Genomic DNA, 25,158 nt, shown 5'->3' with positions numbered 1-25,158 from the left:
TTATTACTTTTACAAAGTGTGGAGTACGTATTACTTAAGGCCAACGTTCAGCTTTATGCTTTTAATACAAGCAAGACCCAGAACAACTCCTGTTAGTTTACAAATCTAGAACCAACTTAGAAAATATTTAACAACCCAGAACATGCATCAGACCCGGAGAACCAAAAGTTAGTTTAATCAGAACAAGAATCCAACTTCTATTTATTTGATATTTGAATTGAGGTTGGAATATAAGTGCTAAGATTTTTCTTATTTTTAAATTATGAGGATGAAGTCACAACATCACATGAATAAAGTAGTAATGTCTTGAGAATGTCAACACAAAAAACGAACCAAAAAAACTATCCAAGTTTTGTTTTCATTAAAACAGCTTTTTTGTATTTTATAAATTATGGACTATTATTCTTAGTAAACAAGGGGAACCAATATGTAGCTTTATTCTTTTACCTTTTTGTCTCTGGTTTTGTTGTTTTGTATTTCCTTCTAAGTCATGCAAAGCACGTTAAACTGCCTTGTTGCTGAAAATGTGCTACATAAATAAAATACCTTACTTTAAGTGGTCCTAGGCATTAAAAGGTTTGAGGAAACTGTCTGTGATATTCACTAACCTTTCCTGCACCACATTTGCCCAAAAAGTCTCATAAAATCCTTAACAGAAGAAGTTGTGAACACATGAAATCAGGATGAACATCTTGAACTAAACATGTGGGTTGGCTGAGTCAGAGCAGTAGGCGGCTCATTACTGTAACAAGGTGCAATCACAGTGAAGATGTTGATTAAAGACTCTGAACATGCAAACTGTGAGTGATGGATGCTCACACACCACACAGTAGCTTAGGCTGAATAATCTGCTAATCCTGCTGTGCTGCTGATCCAAGCAGCAGGACAGAGGAAAGACAAACACCTGCTGGCAGGAACAGTCGTCATCTCTGCAGTTTGGATTGTTTGCAGCATGGATGGTTTGTGTTGAAGCTGCTGTGTTTTTGGAGAGTTTTGAGAACCATGTGCACCACCATCATGGTTCTCTCCACTTTGGCCTTTTTACTGCGCCAGCGTCTCTTCAGCCGAGGCAAAACGTGAGTGGCTGCTTGGTTTTTGGTAGCAAATCTTAAAATTTTTATTCAAGTTGCACATTAATTATGTTTTTCAATCAACCAAAATCACAATTCAACATGGTGTTAGCCTACAACCAGGTCTTGGCGATGCGACTTAAAAATAATATCTCCAATTATCTCCAGATCTGATTTCTGATTTAAATCGATTTTTTTTCTTGTCTTTTACTTCAATCGTCCTTTCTGAGAGTTTTACGGCAGAGTATGAGGGCGAGACTGTAAAGTTTTTTGTTTAATTACAGAAATATAGTTGTAAAATAAGCAGAATAAAGACAATTTTATCAGAAGAAAGTCCTAAAATTAAAAGAAAAAAGTTGTTTCAATGAGAACAAAGCTTGGATAGTTTTTTTATTTCTTGTGTTAAAGTTCTCATAACATTACTGCTTTATTCATGTAATATTGTGACTTTATCCCCATAATTTAAAAATAAGAAAAATCTTAGCCTAAATTTGACCTCAATCCAAATTCCAAATAAATAAAAGTTGTAAAAAATAAATGGTAGTTGTAAAATACGCTTGTCATTTAAAATGGCCGCCTTGTGTGTTCTGATATCACTCTGTACTACAAAACCCAATGAGTGAATTGTAGAAAAAAAAAATCCATATTGTCCATAAATTAAATCTTCAAAACCCCCAAATTCTATAAAATTATAAATTATAGTCATAAAATCAACTCATCTCAGAGTCCTACCTAAAACCCCTTTATTGGACGTAAACAGGAACTATGACTTGTGTTTATAACCGTTAACGTTACCGTATTTTCCGGACTATAGAGCGCACCTTACTATAAGCCGCACCAAGCTGCATCATGTGAACGTCTTCTTGGGGTTTCCATGATGAGTTTGAAGAAATTTATCCGTCGTGCCTGCTGCTAGCATGTCCTTGTTCTAAATGAAAATTAGAGCTTTCTTCTTTGATTTCCAATTTTGACTTCCAATGAATCACTTCCTGCTAAAGAGCCCCCTGGTGGCTGAAGAAAAATCTGCTGAAAAGCCGCACCGGGCTGTAAGCCGCATGGTTCAAACCGTGGGATAAAAGTGGCGGCTTGTAGTCCAAAAAATACAGTAAATATTTTTATTAACTAATTTACAAAGTCAAGACAAAGTAGGGTATGGGATAAAATTACATCTCTGTGCTGATGCAGATTAAACACGTTCAAACGAAGCATCAGAGGAAAACTGACCTTCGTTTACAGCAGGGGTGTCCAAATCATCACGTCCAAATTGCAAAATAGCAACTAAGCACAAGAAAATAAAGTAGACAGATTTATTTAATTTTGTAGAAAAGAGTCTTATTCTAACTAGGATTTTACACATTTTCTATACTACAAGAAAATAATGTAGTTTTCACATTATTTTGTCCTCGTTTGAACAAATGTATTCTTAGTTATAAAAACAGAATTTGGGTCACTTTCTTTCAAAACGCTTGTTATTTTTTTTGCCAAGTTAAATAACTCAAAAAGAAATTCAGTAAAAGTCTCAGGATAGTCCTGGTTCTACTCATTACAAACGTTTGGTTGAAAAATGACAAATACTTTGTGCTGTACTTAACATTTTCCATTGCATCAAAACCACAGGAGTGACAATTTTACTCTGATTTAAAATAAATCAGATGGGAGCCACAAGAAATCAGCCCAAGGGCAACAAATGGCCCCTGGACCGCACTTTGGACACCTCTGATTTGGAAAAGAAAAACAAATCCAATAGTCAAAAACTAAATGTGTCTGACCTGGTCAAGGACAAAATATGAATAAAATCTGAAACCCAAAAGTAAGAAGATTACCTGCTTCACAAAAAGAAAGCAAATCTCTTTTTATGTTTCATAATTTCTACAAACCAAAGCAGCTCAAAGTATTTCACTCAGAAAACACATAACAGGAACATCAGGCTGTTCATAAAGTAAATCAAGAAAAAAAAATCACAAAGAAATAAAACACGTTAATTTCTCCTTTTCTACAGATAGTGGTTCACATCCAGAGGTTAATGAACAGAACTGAATAAATTAACGTTGTAATTAGGATTTATCCTTATCGTGTAAAATGGATCGGGCCCACTTCAGGCGACAGAGTAAAACACAGCTCTGTCTGAGAAAACAAAGAAATGAAACGATATCTAAAATAAAACAGCGTATGAACTCTGTAAAGCATTTTCACAAGTTTGGGATTAAAGGAAATGTGTGTAGAGGTTTAGAGAATCCAAACATTTTACTCAGAAATGTCCATCCAGAAAATTACTCAAGAATAAAAAAGTATTTGGTAGAAAGGCTAGTTGAGTAATTGATCAAAACATTTCATATTTTAAAAGTACATCATCATTAGGACTAAAATATAAAGTTATGTGGAAATTTTCATATTTTAAAGACCAAAATGAAAATAATTAATAGAAAAAAAACATAATTACAGAATAAAGTCGGGCAAAAGAAACAAAATCTGCAGGTTTCTGGTGAATTTTTGGTTGAAACAAATTTGTTCTTCGTTCGGTGAAGTAAAGCACAGTGAGCAGAGAGTCCAGAAATTAAGAGCAGTGATGTTCAGGGCCGGCCCAAGACTTTTTGGGGCCCTGAGCACATTTTAATACCAACAAGTCGACACCAGACGTGTTAACATTTCTAGGCTAAACTATGTAACAGAACAGAATATACTTAATAGATCCCCAAAGGGGGGAGGTGTTAAACATTAATAATACAAATATAACCATAAGAGATAAAGTTAATAATATATATGTAAACCTGAGAGTGATGCAAGTAATTCAGTATAACTGAATATATAAAAAATACAAATAATTAAAAAAAAACATTTAATAAATATGCATTAACATGCAAATATGTTAATTTATAAAGGAATGCAAAGAGAAAATTAGACTTAAGTTACTCAGACTTGGGGATTGTAAAGTCTAATGTCTACAGGCAGAAATTATTATTATTATTAGGCTACATACTTATTATTATCGTTGTTTGTGTTTAGTTTATATCATACCGGTGTTATTACAGCTGCTGATTTCAACCTTACAGGAGAAGCAAACAAGCAGACATGCTCTACTTAATTCCCATTTTGAAATGCAGAGTGCTGTTTAAGTGTGGCATATTAATTTAACTATTTGAAAATATGAGCTGCAGACAAACATTTAATTTACAGTAAACGAGTTAGCAAGTTTGATATCTTTTTTTTAATTTTATTTGGAAGAGATGTGTAAAACATGCAAAACCTGCAATCTATCACTACAAAATAAAATACATTTTATTCCTGAGGGGCTAATTTTGGTGCTGGGTCCCTAATCAGCCACTTAGCTCGCACATGCCTTGGACCGGCTCTGGTTATACTTCATAATAAAGTTACTCAAGTAAAAGTAAAAAGTACAGCATAGTAAAAATACTCCTAAAAGTAAATTTTTCCCAAGAAATTACTCAAGTAAAGGTAATTTGTATCAAACTCTGTGTGTAAATAACATTCTGTCCAGTTTGAACACAGAGAGCCTGAAAGCTTTCGCTCACGTGTCAAACTCAAGGCCCAGGGGCCAAATCCGGCCCGCCATAGCGACCTATGGCAGGCCATAGTGCATTTTGACACTATGCAAAAAACTGATTTGATTTTTATGGCGTTCCAAAGCAGGGGTGCCCAAAGCGCGGCCTGGGGGCCATTTGGGGCCCTTAGTCTGTGTGGCCCTAAAAGCAGTTTGAGAATGATAGAAGTTTGGCTTAGTTGACTTTTTATTTTTAAATCAGGATGAAATTATTACCATCGGTTATAAATAGAACTGTCAAGATAACAGTGTGCTTAAATATTATTTTATCAATGAAATCAAAGCAGTTTTTAATCTGTTTACGGTCAAATTACATCAATCAGTCGCTCCACTTTCTTGCAAATTATCGTGGAAATTCACGCAAAATCAACAAATCCAGCACTTTTTCACACTAATGCATAATTACATATTTTACTGCAGATTTTTGGCAAAAATGGTGAAAAATTTTGGATCCAGGTTGGATCTTTTGTTTCTTACTTTTACAAAACAGCTACCTCGGCCTAACATGATGTCAAGTTATAATCCATAATAACGAGTAATAAAAAGACACATTGCCCATCATACATAAGTGCAAATATTTCTTAATTAGTACCACAAACACTTAGATTTTTATCGCATTAAATCCCAAAAACAATCGGAAAATCCTGGAGGGACTGAAAAGATGTTCAATACTATTTAATTTTAAGAATTGATTTATATTTCAACAGTCCGTTAACGGTTTTTTAACAGTTTCTGGCACAACCGGCCCTTTAAGAGCATTCATGATCTTTATTTGGCCCAAAATGAAATTGAGCTCAACTCATCTGCTGCTTTAGCTCCTTCCTGAGCTTAAACTGTCATGATGTGGTTTGGCGGACACAAAAGCAGCAGGTAAAAATGTAGTGAATATTTAATTAACAAAAACAGAGTTCAACTTACAAAAAAAAAAAGAACATCCAAGGGGAACACAAAACAATCCAAAGTAAATCCAAAACAGAGACACAAGGAGATTCTAAGGAGCATAAGGGACATGACAGGCAGGGTAACAAGACAGACTGGCCAGTTGTGACTGGGATAGAGGAGCTTAAATACTGGGAGGTGCAAATGGAACAATGGACCTAACTAGATGAGATGATTGATTGCAGGTGAGAGTAGCTGGCGGGGAGAAGATGGCGCAGGGAAGCTAAGGAGAAATACTGCGGAAAACAAGAGGGAGGAAACACCAGGGAGCTGGAAATCCTTCTAAAAGTAAAGAAACACTAATATTAAAGAAAATCTGATAAACTAGAAGAGAAAAAGACATGAGGGAAAGACAAACAAACCTAAACAGAAACCAGGCAGATCTAACAACAATAATAGACGGGCTTGAATGCAGACATAACAGAACTCAACCTAAAGTAACCAGACAAGAAAAGATAGAAACTTTACGGCGGGAGATAGAAGGACTAAATAACTTAACTGGAACTACTAGAAAGGTATATCTAAACTTAGACATGTAATAAATAACTGAACCTAGAGTGATGAAATAACTAAGAAATAAACATTACTAGAAATACTACAGGGAGACTGAAATAAGGGATCACTAGAAGGACCAAAGAATTGACTTAGCTAGAATCAATGAAGAAAGAGATACATAAACTCAGACATCTAAGAAGAACTGAAACTAGGATGAAAAGTAAACATAGCTAGAAATACTACAGGGGGACTGAAAAGAGGAAAGCAAGTTACATCCAAATAATAACTAAAAGGACCATGAAGGGCTAAGCTAACGTGAACTAAAACACAATGCTAAAGAAGATCAAAACCAAACCCAAAAACCCAGAGTCCTGATATAAACTGGTTTGACCTTCCCCAATCTGTTGATCTTTTCCTTTTCAAAGTCGGCTGCAGCTTTGGTCATCCTCAGGTGGTCGCATATTTTACGTGCAGATCTGTTTATGTCAGCGCGTGATGAGATAACAGCATGAGTCATTTTCTAAGAGCTCCTATTACCTCACACACACACCCTGATCCCCCCAGGCCGACTCTGACCCCGGATCGTTACCTCAGTGCATCTTTGGAGCAACAAAGCAATTATGAGACGTGAAAAACACCCCCGTCTAGGACCTGAACTGGATCCAAGATCACTGTGTGTATTTTTAAAAAACAGGCCTTGATTCCAGCTAAATGTTTTGGATGTTCTACATTAATGAGCCTCATTGTGTTTTGGTGCTTGGAGAACATGATGCTATTCTTAACCAACTAGAAGGTGGCAAATACTAAACACTGATGCGACGCTCTCCTGCCTGCAGCTGCAGAACGACTGACTCAGATTGATAACGTTGGGTTCCTGTTTTTATCAGCTTTAAAGGGCCAGGCGATACATAAAGCGATTTCCATAACAACGACTTTTATCGAGCTATAAATGTCATTTCTGTTGTCAGATACGAGCAGAGTTTGGTAGAAACTAGTTACATTTACTTGAGTAACTGGGTTGAAAAAAATATTTTTACTACAATGTACTATTACTTGAGTAATTTTATTATGAAGTACTTCTACTCTTACTTTAGTAATACTTCAGGATTTTCTACTCACTGAATGAATAAACATGTTTTAACCAAAAGTACACCAGACACAGACACACACATGCAGCTTTTGTTAAAGTTTCCCAAGTTTTTTATTGAAAGAAAATGATTTTGAAAATTTTTATTTTGCCTGGATTTGATATATTTTGTTACTTATATGAATTATTGTCATTTTTGTTCTTAAAATACCAAGATTTCGACTTAGCGTTATATTTTGGTCCGTCTGATGACATAATTTTTAAATATTAAATGATTAATTATTTAATCAGTTACTCAGTACTCAGTAAACGTTTTACCAAATACTTTTCTACTTTTACTTATGTAATTTCTTGGACAGCTACTTTTTACTTTCACTTGAGTAAAAATAAGTTAAAGATGCTACTCTAATTTTTTGAGTACTTTACCCTCATCTAAATATGAGACGTTCAGTAAAGAAATTATTACCAAGAAATTTAACTACAGTGATCTGAAATTAAATCAGGTTTAACTGGAGGAATAAAAAGCACATGTACGGGTTTTGGTTTGTAATGTTTCATGTTTACCTAAAAACTCCCAGAGTCAAGTTTTGATTTTTTTTTTTTTTTTTTGCATTGATGTGTAAATTGTTTTTACATTTTTGAAGGTTTCATCTGGTGCAGAAAATGCTTCTTATGGAGCAGCAGAAATAAGTTGTGCACCACGTATTTATGGGCAAAAATAGAAAATGATTTAAAAATGGAGCAAGAGCTGGAAACCAGTAGCTAATTAGAAAAACGTCAATCACACGTTGACCTTTACGAGTCATTTTCACTGTGCAGCCTAATGAAGGTTTCATCTCAGACAGTTTTAAAAAAATAATAACAGCAGTAACTAAAATCAGTGGAACCTTGTAAACACCAGTAACTACCAGCCAGGATTATGCTGAGACGCAAAGTTGTTGTTTTACTTTTCCAGGAATACGTTTGCTCTTCTGGTGGAAGCTCATTTTGCGAAACGATGCGAGGACATTTCTCGGTCCAGAGATCCTCCTCCGCTTTGTTTCTTTGTGTTCTTTGAAGAAGGAACATGTCCATTTCTGTACCTGAAGAATTAACCTCTGGGTTAAATCAATTTTCCCAGGAAATGTAATCTCATCCTTGTGTTGCTGATGAAACCGAGACAGAGCGACTCTGCAGCAAGCAGAGGAACCGATGCTGCAGCAGAAACAACGTTTACCCAAACCTTTGAGCCTCAGCAGAGAGGAGAGGTTGTTGGTTTCCCTCGCTAACTGGAAACAGATCGCTGTCTTTCAGTGTAAACACCTGGAAGGTGAATTTAAAAACGTAGGGATGTTTTAGTTATGGCAAAATGTATTGATACAACTACCTTTCAACAAACTGCCTTAGCTTTCTCAACATATGATGAGTAGGTCTTAAAATCACATATTTAACATATTTTCACATTGTAATTTGACACTATGCAAAAACTGACTAGATTTTTATGGCGTTCCAAAGCAGGGGTGCCCAAAGTGCGGCCTGGGGGCCATTTGTGGCCCTTGGTCTGTGTTTGTGTGGCCCTAAAAGCAGTTTGAGAATGATGGAAATTTGGCCAAGTTGACTTTTTATTTTTAAATCAGGATGAAATTATTTCCATCATTTTCTCATAATGGGAAAAATTAGTTATAATACAAAGTGTTTTTTTTAATAACCAAGCTTTTATTATAAGTAGATTCTTGTTTAACAGAGATTTTTACTGACTTTGCTGAAACACAATAAATTTCTCTTTAATTCACTAAAATTGGCTATAAACAGCGAGCATTTCAAAAGGAAGTGGCCCTAAAGTCTGCTCTTATCACTGATAATAAATGTGTTATACTGAGCACAAAAGAATGTGAAAACAAGATGCCTTTCTTTTAATTTAGCAAACATGCGAAACCTTTTTTATTTAGAAAAAAATTGGACTACTTTATTTGCTTGATTTTAATTTTCATTCTCTTATTTTTGGGTGATGACCAAAAATCATGATGACAAAAAGTTTCGACACCCCTGCCCTAGAGCCTTGAGGGCCACATAAATAGTTGCGGTGGTCCGGATGTGGCCCGCGGGCCTCGAGTTTGATACGTGTTTTACATCTGTTGTCTATCAGCTTAGCTGACCCGTTCATGTTTTAACTGAGTTTGCTCCTTCATCTCCTTCTGTTTCTAAGATTTCCTAAAAACGTGGATGGAAAAGAGCCGCCCGCAGTGCAGAGCCAAGATCCTAAATGAAACGGCGCCACCAGGTGACACACCGATTACATATTATTTAACGATCACGTCATGATTTCAGTAGCGCGACCAGCAGCGTTATTAATGAGCTGCAGCTGGACGACTGACGTTGGCAGACCTGTGAACACACTGTTGGGTTTGACATCTTAAATGTCCAAAAATAAACAAACAAAACAACCAAAAGAAATAAAATGGACCCTGAACTCTGTGTTAGCAAAACTGTCCTTCAGATAACAGGCTAGCTGGAAGAAAACAACCAATAATGCAAAGAGAACGCATCGAGTTTGTTTTATTTTATCATGTGGTTAATTGATTTATTGCAACAGGCCTACTTATAAGCCCATATTTTATTTTTATTTATGCTTAAAATACTCAAATACAGGGCGTGCTGTGGTGGCGCAGGGGGTTAGCACGCACCACGTTTGGAGGCCTTAGTCCTCGACGCGGAAGTTGTGGGTTCGACCCCCGGTCCCGGCGACCTCTGCTGCATGTCTGCCTACTGTCACAAAAAATACGAGCCACTAGCGCCGCAAAAACTCTTCGGAGAAATAAATGGAATAAATTCTGAAGATAAAATTTTTTGGGACCAAGATGGAGTCCTGTCAGATGGGATGTTTTGAAACCTGCTGATGTTGTACACCTTAATATCATATCATATCATATCATATCATATCATAGTGAAATGCTTTTTCTTTGGGACCAAAACTGGCTCTAGCCCAGGGGCCCTTATCATTCTAAATCCGGCTCTGGCTGCTGTAATTAATTAAACTAAAGATGAACACATAAATGAATTTCTACACTGTAAAACATTTGAGTTGCATTTAGTTGTGTTTTCTATCTCCTACTGTTTAAGTCAAATAAATTGATCCAGTTTAATATTTTGAAGCTAAATGTGAGTTTGTAAAAGACAAACTTACAGCAATAAGTTGTTTTAACTTTCTATTCATTTTGTCAAACCTCCAAGAGTTGAATAAACTGGAGTTTTTAGGTTAGCACTTTAAAAACTGAAAGAAGAAAAAGACAGGAGTGGGAACTATTTCCCAGAATGCTTAGCGGCTTGTTTCTGTATCCTGAGATGAAAGAGCGTTACATTGATCTGACTCTTGTGTTTTATTAAGACAAATGTTTATTTTAAAGCTTGAGGATAATGTCCTGTTCACACTAAATGTTTCTGAGCTGAATTCATTGTGATGTTTAATAAAATTCATTACAGATCAGAAATTTTGTTCATGCAATTTGAAAAAAGAATTTAAATTATTCTAAAGTAAAATAAGTTGTTATTTTAACTTGATATTGTGAGTAAAATAATAGAGAAATGTGGCTCTTTAGTTTTTTTTCCAAATAATTATTGTGAAATAATTATTTGGTTTAAATTGCAGCATTAAGTTAAAACTCACAATTCAAGATGAATGAACTTAAAAGTCAATGTTTAGACAACTTGTCTCTTGTTGTTAAATCAACTTAATGAACTTTAATTTCTGAGTTAAAACCAAAACAATTTTCTTGTTGACTTAAATTAAATTTTTCAGGGAGCAGGTGGACTTTCATTTTCAAGTTAAACCAACTTCAGATGTTTTACAGTGTAAAGATCCTGCTGGAACATTAGTTTTTTAATCCTGGAAATGTTCCTCAGGTGATAGAAGGCTGATTTTGTAATTATCTTTATGTGACTCTGAAGGTTCAGGTCTGAGTTCATCACTACATCCAGAAGAAGCTGTGCCTGACTCTCTTTGTTTACAACCATGTTTATTTTTCTATTTGCGTTGCCCGGGTGTGATGTCATCAGCCACAGAGCGGATTACTAAACATGTCATGTTGTCATAGAAAAAGGTCAAGAAGGATCGATTATTCTTTCAGTCGCTGTAAAATAAGGTTTCATAGGAGAGTAGAGAAAAACAGGAATCAGCTGGATGAAGACTTCAAGACCATAACAGACCTAAATAAACAATTTATTACAACAGATTTATATGAATTACTATTTTATTTCATTTCAGACCATTTCATGTAAAATGGTCTGAAAAGGTTTGGAGATTTTATGACATAGAAGAAAATGCAGACTATGGTTTTACAGAACAACATAAACATGTTGTGGTTGCATTTACCAGGAGAAAAATGTTTCTGCTTTGTATTTTTCTTTCTCAGTGCTGTCAATGCAAACTCATTTAGACGGTCGGTTGTGTAATTGGACAGGTAATTGAGCAGAAGATCAATCACTGCTACACTTTCTGTCTCTAAGGAACAAACCCTTTACACTCAGGAAGAAATATATGGATAATCTTAATTTGCTTTTATGAGCTTTATACTTGAATATCTTCTGAAAGATGAAGCCTTTAAGAAACTTTAAGAAATACTTAGAAGTAACTGAATTGGTTACTTTAGAGAACAAAACAAAAACAATTTTTTTTTTTTTGAATATTGAAAAGAATAGTTAATCAAAGCATGATTTAGTTAAGATAATTCAATGGCAGCTTAACAGGATTAAAGTTTGAACTGTGACTAGACTGCTACAAAATCTTTATTTATTTATTTTTTTAATTCTGAAATGCTCCTTTGATTTTTCTTGAGCTGCAACAGGATGAAGAAAATATTTTTAAAATCTTGGGAATCATCAAAATGTGTGTTTTTAAAAAACTTTTTGTTATTCTTGACCAGCTGTGATTTTCCCCTGCGATATTAGATGCCATTTTAGTTTGTCGTTTGTTGGATAACAAACGTTGGTCTCAACTGAAGTGCCTGTTTTTAATTTTCTTAAAATAAAAACTTGTCGTGTTGCTTTTTGAGATTTTTTTTAATTTACTTTGTGTTGTCAGTTTCTGTTTAGGAGAAATTTTAATTGCAAAAAGTTTTGAAGTTATTATTTTTTTACTCAGTTTGACGGCCTCCAAATCAGAAAGGCAAGTATTTTCCAATCGGACCAGGTTGGTTTGGGTAGCTTTATTTTACCTTTATAAATTGAATCATCATTTTAAAATGTTTTTTGTATTCAATATAGTAATTTTTTATTTAATCATTTAAAACATTACAACGTGCCAAAAAGCAAAAGCAGAAGTCTGAACGGAGGCTAAAGGTTTTTATCACGCTGTAAAGTCTTTTAGTAGCAAAACAGAGACTTTGTGATTGCCAATATAACACCAATTAATAAGTTAATTAGCTTTGATAATTATCTAATGAAACTGTCTAACAAAGCTGACCATACACAGCAGGTTGTGGTTAAAACTAATGAAGGAGAACTCAGCCCCTCGGCAAAGACATGCGTCCTGCTGCGTGTAAAAGATTATTAATGATGTGGATAATAATGTATAAAAAAAACCTTCATCCATTGAGAAACAAACAAGCTAAATTTTAATTATAAGTTGTCAAACGTTTCAAAAATATTACAAATTATATCGGCTGATATGTTACTGGGTCACTGTTTGAGAATAGTCTGAATTTTAGGTTTTCACTGATGGCAGGACATTAAAATATTTAAATGTTAAAATGGAAAATGTGTTGTGCAACACAAAGTATTCATCCAGGTTTTGCTTTCAATTCAATGTAATTTATTAATAATAGCTGCCAAAAAATATCCAGTGGCTTTTACTGAAATTTCGACCATTTAATGAACTTAGAAGAAATCAAACAAAATTGGACAAAATCTAGAAAAATATGATCAGTCTTAAAGTATAAGATATGGTTTATTGTTTACTTTTAAATTTGGCAAACCTGCAAAACGCTTTTTTGTTCAAACTCTACAATAATTACATAATTCTGATTGCTTTGCTTATTTCATTAAAATACTGTACTGTGAGTTGAGTTTATCGTTTATAGAGCATGTAAAAAAAATAAATAAATACAATAGTTTCTCCAATCATAATTAAATAAAAACATACCAGTAATTGTGTAGTTTCAACCTGACATTTATGACCGGTGTTACAGAAAGTTTGGACACCCCTGAGCGCTCAATATTTTATCAAAAATCAGAAGCAGACCTGTCTGCTCTGAACTGACTCTGTAGCAATCAAAAGCAGCAAGAACAAGAAAAATCACTGCAATATTTCTCTGTAAATGATGAAACTCTTCATCTGCAGCACCCTGTTTTTCCTTCTCTCTCTCTCTCTCCTTAGAGAGATGAAACAGGTGAGTTGATAAAATGCGGGATATCTGCGATACAGGAACTATGAATAATACTTCTGCTCCGCCAGGAGCGTTTTTAAATAATGTATTTTATATGGTAATGTTGGTGGGGAAGTGTCAGTCTGAATTATCCTCCTCAGTTTCCAGAAAGCCTCTCTGTGCTCCGAAAGTGGAACCAGCTGAGCCGCAGCACCTTTCACGCCCTGCCAACACGCTGATCTGGAGGGAAGACCGTCAGCATGCTCTGCTGAAAAGCCTTTCCTCCAGAACCAGGAGAGGAACGGAGAGGACATCCTGGCTGATCTCGTCTCGGAGAGAAGCCAGTGTTGGTGTGATGCACGTTCACGGCCTGCTGCGTCTCCATTTGAGGGGAAATCCACTCCCACGCTCTCTGCAGCTCCTAAACACGATGCTCGGATTGTCGTGTTGTGTCACCGGAGATTTCTCCCTTTGCGTTGTTTCTCATGCACATCTCCAGCGATGACTAAAATGTTTACAGTAACAATTGAGCTCCTGTGCAATTAAAGCTGTTTCCAATCTCGTTTTACGAGCCGAGTCATTTCCGTTTGCCTGTTTCCTGCCTGAATGAGCAAATGAGTGACTCAAAGTTTACCCTGAGGTTTTAATATGATTCAAAATTCACTTTTGGAATATTTTACAACATGCTGGGGAAAAAAAATATTCCCAACATAGTGAAATCTCCTGATCTGTTACAGGAGAAATAAAAATCACTGAGTCTTACTGATTAAAGGGGACCCTATAAAGCAAAATGAACTTTTTTGCTTTAAAAGCAGCTTAAGCGCTTAAAAAACAAAAACAAAGCAGTTTTCTGGCATGAAGGTAATTAAAAAAAAAATCTCATTTGGTGTCTGGAAAATGACTTGTTCTCACATTTGACGGGCACTGCACCGTCACCTAGCAACCCCAGTGAGTCCAGCCCGTTACCTAGCAACCCAAGTGGAGTTCCAGTACATTTGTTGAGCTGGTTTTACTGTCATACGTGCTTTACAATGGCTGCTGGAAAAGACAAGTGTTTTGGTGTTGACTTACTATCCAGAAACCACTTGCTGCATTCTTGTTGCTTGCGCAGGAGGCCCCACTTCTGCTTTTCAAAGCTGGTACAATTTTATCATTGTGCATCTTCTGCAGACATTTTCACAGTGCAAATGTTGAGTTGGTTGCTCATTTGGATTTAAAGTGAAAAGAGGCCCTAAAACGGCTCATTCTGAAATGAGCACAAAATATTAATTAAAATCTCATTATCTGAGGATAAAAAATGTTATGAACATCTTTTGTATCGGCCATAGACTAATAGGTCACTTTTAATATAAAATTTTTTCCTGTTTGTGGTCTCAGTGAGCAGACCGTGTCTGGGTGTCGTTCATCCTCCCTGTTAGCGGCTCGGCTAGCGTTTCTCTTTGTCTCCTGACGACTATCAGATCCCTCCACCTGCAGGAGGCTGGAGCCTAATGAGCGTGATTCGTTCCCATGACCATCGGCTCTGCCAGGCATGCACTCTATCTGCTTGTGTAATCAAGGCGTTGGAGGACACAAATATCTGCCGATAGCAGCAGCAGCACTCTCCCGTCTCGCTGTTGTCTCCTGCCCCGATGAGCCTGTCTGACTCAAATTACTAGGTGAGAGCGGGGTTTCTGTGCACTCGGCACAGCGGAGCAGCTCGGGTAATAACACTCTGGCAGACCATGGGAGTTAATCCAATGACGGGGGACAGAGCTCTGGTTCCTAATGGGCACACAGAGATGCAGAAAGAGAGGGCACTCATGGCGACTCTAATACGCCGTCCTCTTTTCTCTGTGCCGATCGTGTCTGTAGTTTGAGATCAAGGCCAACAGAAAAACCAAGAGGGCAGACATGAAAAGGGCTGCTGACAGCGGGGCTGTTAACTGCACTGGAAACACGCTGTGCAGTTAGACATCAATAATCTGGCCTGTTTTTAGGTTCTCATGCATCTCACACACGTCGCCTGCAGACATTGTTTGCTGCATGATTGTGTGTCGTTGTACATGGGAAGGAGGACATTTTTCAGTCATACTTCAGTACTGAAGCAGATTTCACTGACTGTTGCTGTTTTAAAAATCAGGTAGGATTAGGATTAGGATTAGATAATTTCTTATAAGAATGTGTTTGTTGCTTTTTTCCAAATTTGTAAATTTACATAAAGGTTGTATTATGTATTTAGAGGCCAAACACTCAAATTCACCATGTTAAAGCTGAAGTATGTAACTTTTATTTAAAAAAAATATTTTTACATGCACTGCAAAACATTTGAAGTTGGCTTTACTTGAAAATGAAAGTCCACCTGCTGTATTGAAAATGCAATTTAAGTCGACAAGAAAATTGTTTTGAACTCAGAAATTAAAGTTTATTCAACAACAAGAGACAAGTTGTCTAAACATTGTTTTTTAAGTTCATTAATCTTGAATTGTGAGTTTTAACTTAATTCTGCAACGTAAGCCAAGTAATTATTTCACAATATGCAAGGAAATAACTAAAGAGCCACATTTCTCTATTATTTTACTCACAATATCAAGTTTAAATAACAACTTATTTTACTTTACAAATTCTTTTTTCAAAATGCATGAACAAAATTTCTGATCTGATGATGAATTTTATTAAACATCACAATGAATTCAGCTCCGAAACATTTAGTGTGAACAGGACATTATCCTCAAGCTTTAAAATAAACATTTGCCTTAACAAAACACAAGAGTCAGATCAATGTACAGGATACAGAAACAAGCTGCTAAGCATTTTGGGAAATAGTTCCCACTTCTGTCTTTTTCTTCTTTCAATTTTTTAAGTGCTAACCTAAAAACTTCAGTTTCTTCAACTCTTGGAGGTTTGACAAACTGAATAGAAAGTTAACACAACTTACTGCTGTAAGTTTATCTTTCATAAACTCACATTTAGCTTCAAAATATTAAACTCACTACATTGATTTGAGTTGCATTTAGTTGTGTCTAAATGCAACTCAAATGTTTTACAGTATATTTGTTAAAACTGTCACAATTTTGTGAGACAAATAATCTAATTGTGTTTTCCTCGAATTCAATTTCTTGACTTCAGAAGAAAAGCTGCTCTTGACGAATTATCCGGATCAATGACTTGTTAAAAATTTTTCAAAATATTATTATCACATCGATCCAAATGCACAGAAAGAAAATCGTATGATGGCATTTCATCATTTTTAACCAACCAACACTTCATTTTTTATTTTGTTCAGAACATCTACAATTTAAAGGTCTCCTGCTGGATTTTAAATAACCTTTAAAAAAGCAGCAGAAAGTTGTGACTCCCTTCTATCAAAGCCAAACTCTGACAGGATGTCACTCAGCCGCCCACATGCAGACGCTCACCAGCTCTCCGCTGCGCCGGGCCTTAATGGGTTGTAGTTTTGTCGGAGGGACTGAGTGTGTTGAAGAGGTTTTGAGATTCCTGACGTGTCCTCTCCAGCAGCATGATATGTTTGTTCTCTGCTTTCAACACCAGCAGGACGCCTCTTGAGAAAATGAGCAGGAATCCACAGAGGAGCTCTTCCTCATGTTGTCTAAGTGTGGTGAGAGTTGACCCTGCGGTTGACTCTATAATGGAGGAAATTAGATGATGGGAAACCATAACAATGTTCTGTGAGAAATCATTTCTAAGAATAGCTGCTGCGGCCTGATAATGACTGGGACAACGACAGATGAAGATGAGTTAAGTCTCAATTAGTAAGATAATTTCCCAATGATTTATTTAAATGCTCAATTGTAAAAGTTTTCAAAGTTAAAGAAAGTGCAACAAAAACCACCATCATTGGCATGTGATTATTGAACATAGGAGTCAACATCAATCTGACCAATCAGTGTCTACACTGTACAACATTTGTGCTGCATTTAGTTGTGTCTACTATCTGTTACTCTTTAAGTCGAATAGATTTAAAGTTTTATATTTTGAACCTAAATGTGAGTTTGTGAAAGATAAACTTAGTTCTGTTAACTTTTTTATTAATTTTGTCAAACCTCCAAGAGTTGAATAAACTAGAGTTTTTAGGTTAGCACTTTAAAAAACTGAAAGAAGAAAAAGACAGGAGTGGGAACTATTTCCCAGAATGCTTAGCGGCTTGTTTCTGTATCCTGAGATGGAAGAGCGTTACATTGATCTGACTCTTGTGTTATTAACCAAATGTTTATTTAAAAGATTGAGAATAATGTCCTGTTCACACTAAATGTTTCTGAGCTGAATTCATTCTGATGTTTAATAAAATTTATTATCATATCAGAAATTTTGTTCATGCAGTTTTAAACAAGAATTTAAATTATTCTATAGTAAAATAAGTTGTTATTTTGACTTGATAATATGAGTAAAATAATAGAGAAATGCGTCTCTTTAACTAGGTGAGGACAGTTTTTTCTTGCATATTGTGAAATAATTACTTTGTTAAAATTGCAGATACATTTTGTGTATTTTCTCTGTCTTCTCAAACCACCAGTCGGTGGAGGCAGATGGCAGCTTGCATTTAGTCAGGTTCAGTTTCTCCTCTCCACTGTCGCCATGTTCAGTACACAGTCCTGCATACTGAACTGAACTGTATACTGCTTTAAAATCAACAACACATCTGCTAATCCTTACACAGAAACATTTTGAACTACTTTGAATAATTAACCAAGCTTACTGTACTGTTTGATAACTCGGACCAATTGAAACGTATGTGTGATTGAATTGAAATTATTTCTGTAAAGTGCCTTGAGATAAAATTTGCTGTGAACTGGTGCTATATAAAAAAAACCGAATTGAGTTGCTTTGAAAGTAACGTCCTGGGGAGCTCTACTTGGGTTGCTAGGTTACGGGCTGGGCTTCACTGGGGTTGCTAGGTAACGGAAAGTGCTTGCTGATTTGTGACGTTACACTTTGGAGGTTTTTGATCTATTGCCAAAACAAAAGTTTTGATGTCTTTTTAAGAGTTTGGGTTGTTTTTAGAAGCAGTAGAAAGCCAAATGGAAGTACAAAAAATTAGAATTTTGTATAAAAAGTCCATTTGAAATTATTTTAACAAATTGGTTCCTGGACTGTCGTTTTTTTCCCCCCAAATCCACGTGAAGTCACTAAAACACTGCAATGTGTGGACAGAAATTGAAAATAAAAAACTATCTTGGTTATGAATTGTATCATTTTAAGATGGGTCTGATTTGGTGGCAATAACTGCTTCATTATGTAAAGGTCATGCATGCGGCCTGGAGAAATTTCAGTCTATTTCACAAGCAGAACTTAATCTAGCTCCGTTAGAGATAATGGTGAGAGGCAGGGAGTATTTACTTGCATAACACACCATGGATAATCTGGTACTATAAATGCATAATTCACTCCAAGACTCCTTTTGACAGTTTTTAATTATGATTTTTAAGTTGTTACCATGAAAATATGCGTTGAAGTCATAGCATATTTCAAATGGTCAGGAATGTGTTGTCAAGGTTGGTAGTATAAAAATGGTATCATCTGTCCATTTTTCAACTTTTGTTGTTTTTAACCCTATATTTTGCACTCTTTATCTTAGCTACAGAACAAAACGTTTAAAAATGACAGGAAATAAACTAACCAGCTGATTTCTTCCCAATATGTGATGAAGGATAAAACCGTCATCTCAGGCATTAAAACGATGTATTCCCTTTGCATTCTGAAGTCAAAATTTACGAGTTTTCAACTTGTTAAAATCATCAGTGCAGATCAGCCATCATTAATGGACGCTATAAATTTGGTGAAATCTGAATCAGTGTAATTCGGTGGCTGAATTTTATTTAGTGTCATCAGTTTAATCAGGGTTAAATACAACTGTAAGCAACGCTTTACTGTTTAAAACCATGTACCACTTTACTTTTACACACTACTCTCTGTTGGTTTATTATATAAATCCCATTAAATATGCCAAATATGATCAAATGTTTAAATGTTTAAGAGGGGTGGGTGGCATAATTTTGCAAAGCAGAGCAGTTTTGTGCTTCTGTCTCATCACTTTGTAATTTAAAATGATCTTTGTCAGTATATTTATCTTTATGCGCTTATCTTTGCTTCCCAAAGCCACTTGTTTCTTAATCTGGGTATGCTAAATGTGAATTACAGACATTGTTTTTCTTAAAATCATTTTCATTTCATTGGTTTTGATCACATACGTTTCAGTATTTTCTGTTTAAATGATATGCAGTGCTTTATTTTACGTCTTGTTTGAGTTGTTATGCAGATTCTAAGTCATCTTTAATGCATAACGTTGCTGCCCGTTTGCATTCATCATACTGTCTGGCGTCGCTGGCCACAATCAACCCTGCAAATTAGCAGTCTGATGTAACATCAGAGACGTAAGACAGTCTTTAACCACGGCATCATCACAACATCGAGCTGCAAACTGTCCTCAGATGACTGATTGCTAAAGTCTAGAGCCATTTGCCCATTTTCCAAAAGAGCAAAAACAGATTGGATGAAATAATCCTTTTCAGTTCTGCATGATTTCAATCCCTAATTTGAAAATGATTGGATTTTAGTGAATGAACATCAGCTTTCTCTTTTTTTGTTTTTACAAACCACCAGGTTCAGTTTGGAAAGGATTTAGTGTTTATTTTCTCCGGTGTTCAGGGAGAGAGGAGAGCAAAAAAAGGACAGGCAATCCGACCAAGCAGAGCAAGAGGTACGAAGTGAGAAAATGGCTTTTCAGATTGTATGTTTTTTTTACGGTGTTGCAGAGAAAAAGCAGAATACAGGAGGTGAAGGGAAGGGAACCGGATCAGTTGTAAGGAGAAAACAGCGAGGTGAGGGAGAGAGGACAGCACAGAAATGAAAATATGTGGGCAGAAAGTCGCAGAGAATCTGAAGGTGAGAAAAAAGTGTAACAATATGCAATATGTCTGACTCAAGAGTATTTATTATTCACTCGGCAGCTTGAAATTGATCACAGTGTTTTGTAAATGCATTCATACTGCTTGAACTGTTCCACATTTTTCAATCTTTCCATCTGATAATTGTTGAATGCATTTTCACATATCCCTCTTTATTCTGATACAACCAAAATAAAACCCAAAATCCAATCTGCCACTCAATGAATACCTAAAATGCAGAAAATAAATAATCTTCTCATGACTAGCTTGAGGCCAGAGGAGGACAAAGAACCCAAAAACTGTACTCAAGTATGACTAGCACTACTTCAACATATTTTTTTAAAAATTACTCAAGTAGCAATAAAAATGTATTTGGTAAAAAGGCGAATCAAGTACTGAGTAACTGATCAAAACATCAATCGTTTAATATTTTAAAATTACATAATCAGACAAATCAAATTATAAGGTTACGTGGAAATTTGGTGAAAAAAATGAAAAAAATTCATACAAATAACTTATGAGACTAAGATAAACTGTGTGCATGTCCAAATACATGTCTGTATTTGGTGAAATTTTGGCAAAAACCAGTTTGTTCATGATTCAGTGAAGCTACTCACACTGGGTAAATGACCCAGAAATCATAGTACCATAACATTACTCAAGTTAAAGTAAAAGGTACAAGATTGCAAAAATAAAGAAGAAAAATACTCAAAAAGTTATTCATCTAGAATAAGCAGTTTGGAGGAGTTACAAAGAAAATGTGGAGACTTATATGGAGCTAAATTTGGGCCATAAAGTTTGTTCAAAAGAAAGAAAAAATTTACTGAAAAAAATATATACATTTGAAACTGAAAAATTATTTTCAACTGAAAAAATATTTGAAACTGAACATTTTTTTAGAAACTGAAAAAATATTTGAAAAAGAAAACAATATTTTGAAACTGAAAAAAAAAAACAGAATTTGAAACTGAATAAAACTTTTTAAACTGAAAATAAAACAGTGTGAAACAGATTTCTTTTTCCAGGACTACTTTTTAGATTTAATGGTGGGATTGTTCCAATTTCGTTTTATTCTTTTAACAAAATTTATGGCCCCAATTTAGCTCCATAGACTTGGCTTCACTCCGCCTACCATCTGGCTCGCCCATCACATTTCAGTGACGCTTCCTGACCAGAATATCGCTGCCATTTAAGAGTTTAATATTGCACAGAAACAATTTAGCTCTTTCTCGGTGTCGAACATTTAATTTCTTTTCCGCTACTCAATCAGCTGTCCCTGATTGTTTGCTCTTCCCCCCATCCGGGGAGCCTTTCAAAAATAAAACATTTTACATTTTCATAACTCCAATTTTCACTCTTACGATAACATCAAGTGTCTGTGCCGGTGTCACAGCCCAGAAACCAGGCTGTAAAAATGGAGGTGACCCACAAAAGCCCCCAACATGTAACAAGGAGTGATTCCCCCAGCCCGCCTCCCGGGGCAGAGAGGGAGGCCTGGGCTTTCCCCCGTCTCTTCCTCTTGGCATAACTTCAGCTCAGTGGGTGAATCAGGCCTGTGGATGTCCCAAAGCTGCTGGGTTGCAGCTGCACCAGAGCTGGACTAAAATCGCTCCCGATTATGTCCAAGTCAAGGGAACCTCAGAGAAAGCAGGTGAAAGACACATGGGGTTGAAAATGTTGCGATTTTTGTTCTCAATCAAGCAGTTTACTGGACTATGAGGTGTAAAAACACCAATAGATTGTTGTTTTTGTGTTTTAGGAATGCTTAAATGTCTAAAACCATGTAAATGTTTTAGAATGGATTGTGAAAAGGTGAAGAATTATGGAGTTTGAATTCATCTCTGCTTCCAGTCCAGAGAAGAGCTAATTTTATTAAAATTAAAAAACAAGTGATTGGAGAGAGCAACCGCTAAAGTCTGATGCCACTGCATTTTTGTTTACGCTTTGTGAACGAGAAAGTTGCGCTCAGTGTCTTCTTTAGAGGTTTTTGTGTTGTTTCCATCAGCAGTTCTTGGTGCAGCGCCACCACAGGTGAGGAGGGTAAATAAGTTTGTCAAAGTGTTCGGTTCATTTTATGCCATGCAGCTTGAAAGCGAACCGCAGCAGCTGAACCGGACTGGAGACAGTTTTTTTTTTGCATTTGTTCAGCATTATCAGAGTAAAATAAAGGATAAAGAAAGTGCATGTCATGCTTTTCAGGTTTTTTGTTTTTAAGAACTTTTAAAAATCGCACATCCTTCGCTCCCTGCTTCACCACAATGCACTTCTTTGAGTTGATTTATCACACAACATCCACCAAAATATGTTGACGTTTGAGAAAGAAAAAAAAAAAACAGTATTTGAAACTGAAAAATTGTCACTGTGGTGACAAAATGTACAAAACTTCCAGGAGTTGTGAATAATTTCTGCACAATGTTAGTGTGCAGAAATTAACATTCAGCTCAGACCCGACTTCGGCTTCACGTCGCCGCTGCATAATACAGAAACATATGAGCCTCGGAGATCCTCCCCCAACCGTGACAACTTTATTAGTTTTAAATGATAAATTTCACAAAGCGTAGGCGAACATTTCTCACTGCTGTCACTGTGTAAAGTATCGTCTCAAAGCAAGACATTCCTCACTGTCTGCCAGCTAAATAAAGGTTTATGTAAGTCTTATATAATTATGGCAGCGCCTTGACAAAGAGTTGGAGTTGGGGTGGAGAGTAGGGGAGCATCTGAAGAAACAGAGCAGAATTAAGGGGCAACTGAAGGAGAGCCAAGCAGACAGGCGAAACCTCCCTGCAAGCCGTCAGTGCTAAGCGACCCAGACGGGGAATCTTTCATGTTCCATGCCAATGCGGACAAAATGCTGAGGTATATGACATTTCTTCCTCCCACTCGGTTTTCTGTCAGCGTGTGGGGTGCTGATGGGGCACAAACAGGATTATTGAGCTCTGTTACATAAGCAGTAATGAGGTTAATGTGTCGACTCCACTGATTTGACATCTGAATTTCCCTAAGAACAGCCGATTATTGGACATTATGAGTCAGTAATGTCAAGATATGGTCACAAAAAGTAGAACATAAAGAAAATCTGGTTGTTTTTTTTATCAATCTTTTAAATCTGCCTTTTAAAACACCATGCAGCGAGCAGTAGAGCTCCCAGCTGGAGAACATAAAAATGAGATTCCTCTGTCTCCATTCATGGCTCCTCTGCCGTTCCTCAGCTGCACCACTTCCAATCAATAGCTTTTAGGAAATCGGCGAGTACCCTGCAGTTTGGAGTGAAAGGACTCTTTTGTCAAGAAGTGATGATCTCAAGCTGAAGAAAAGTGTACGTATTTCAGAGGCCTTTCCGCCCGTTGCAGCAAATTACATAATATGCTAAAAAAACAAAAAAGGAAGATAGAGTGAACCCTGAATGTGCTGGGGAAAGATGCATTGCTATCTTTGGTGTTAAGTAGATGGAAAAAAAGCAATTTCACAAGCATCAGACTTGCATGTGAATAAGATGTTTCTTCCCCTCTGGCTTCAGGTATTTACTGGGACCAATAGTTCCCATCTGCATACCAAGTCGCCTCCTCCTTTTCTCCTCTCAGTTGATCATATATCATCGCCTGGAGCCAAACTAGTGAGTAGGGATGACTTTGATGTCAACAAAGGAGAAGTCAGGACACTTCTCGCTGATTTCTCAAAAACATCGTCTTTGCAAGGACATAAAGAATTAAGATCAGAACCACTGGAGTAATGGTTCTGATTGTTTTATGCACAAACTAGGAATCTCTAGTGAAGAATGAATCTTTACTGGTTTGTCATCAAGGAAAAACATGCTGTAGAATGCATATTAAAGTAAAAATTATAAATGTTCCACTCTTTAAAAGGCAAATTGCAATGAAAACATTTGACTAAATTATCAACAAGAGGAAAAGAGCCATGAAACAAAGTAATCAGAGGGATTTTACAGACATCTGGTTTGAAATGTGGTGATATAGAGGTGGTCTAAGCTGAGACTGCCATCTGCTGGTTCCTTTGACAAGACAAACATTTGGTTTCATTAGCAGAAAATGAGAAGCAGAAGGAAAATCAGATGAAACAGTTCAAGAAACCATTTCTATGAATTAAATTAAGAGGATCACATTAGAGAGATCCATTCAAGAGAAGCTTAAAGACACAAGTTGAGACTGAAACGCCATTATCTTCTGTTTGTTTTGAAGTCAAAGCCTCACGTTCAAATGTATTTGTACAAGACATTTTAGCAACAAGGAAGTGCTTTACATCATGAAAACATAAAAACATAATAAACATTTAGAAAACCAATAGCAGACATTAAAATGATCAATACACATCAAATATGTTTGTGCCTGGGAAAGATCCAAAACGTTCAAACTGAGTGGCTTTAACCATTTCTGGTTCAGTGGGAGTGGAGGGTGTGACTGACAGCCTGCGGTAGTGGGGCCTCCTTCAGGTGAAGCTTCCTGAGAAAAACAATAAATAAATGGAGGAAATTTCACAATAACCAGAAGCAGCTTCTCTGGAAAACAAACCACAACCAACAATCCCTGATCACCTGGTTTAGATGTTCATTCAAATCCTGTTGTTTGAATATTTACAGTTTCATCAGAGCTACAGATTTTTGATTTATTATCTGAATTTTCTAAACAAACTGATTTTGTCCCATCATATTTAGCTGTGGATCCTGGAGGCCTGAGGACAGAACCTCTTCTGTTCAGCTCCACAGGTTCTGTTCTGAGTGAGCAGGAAAGAACCCGGTTGTCCTGCAGGATGAAACTCTGTCATGGTTCTA

The 25,158-nt window shown here is 36.2% G+C and overlaps 1 long non-coding RNA gene across 1 annotated transcript; it reads left to right on the top strand.

Annotated features, from left to right (window-relative positions):
• The first annotated feature begins 790 nt into the window (after window positions 1-790).
• On the top strand, window positions 791-14,050 carry LOC114145126 (uncharacterized). The gene is made up of 3 exons (XR_003595617.1): window positions 791-1,076; window positions 9,336-9,410; window positions 13,650-14,050. It is a non-coding gene; the product is annotated as an uncharacterized LOC114145126 (long non-coding RNA).
• The last annotated feature ends 11,108 nt before the right edge of the window (window positions 14,051-25,158 follow it).

The sequence above is a fragment of the Xiphophorus couchianus genome, chromosome 5, assembly GCF_001444195.1.
Source record: "Xiphophorus couchianus chromosome 5, X_couchianus-1.0, whole genome shotgun sequence".
Taxonomy (NCBI): domain Eukaryota; kingdom Metazoa; phylum Chordata; class Actinopteri; order Cyprinodontiformes; family Poeciliidae; genus Xiphophorus; species Xiphophorus couchianus.
The sequence above is the reverse complement of the archived record's forward strand: the minus strand, read 5'-3'. Positions and strand labels throughout refer to the sequence as shown.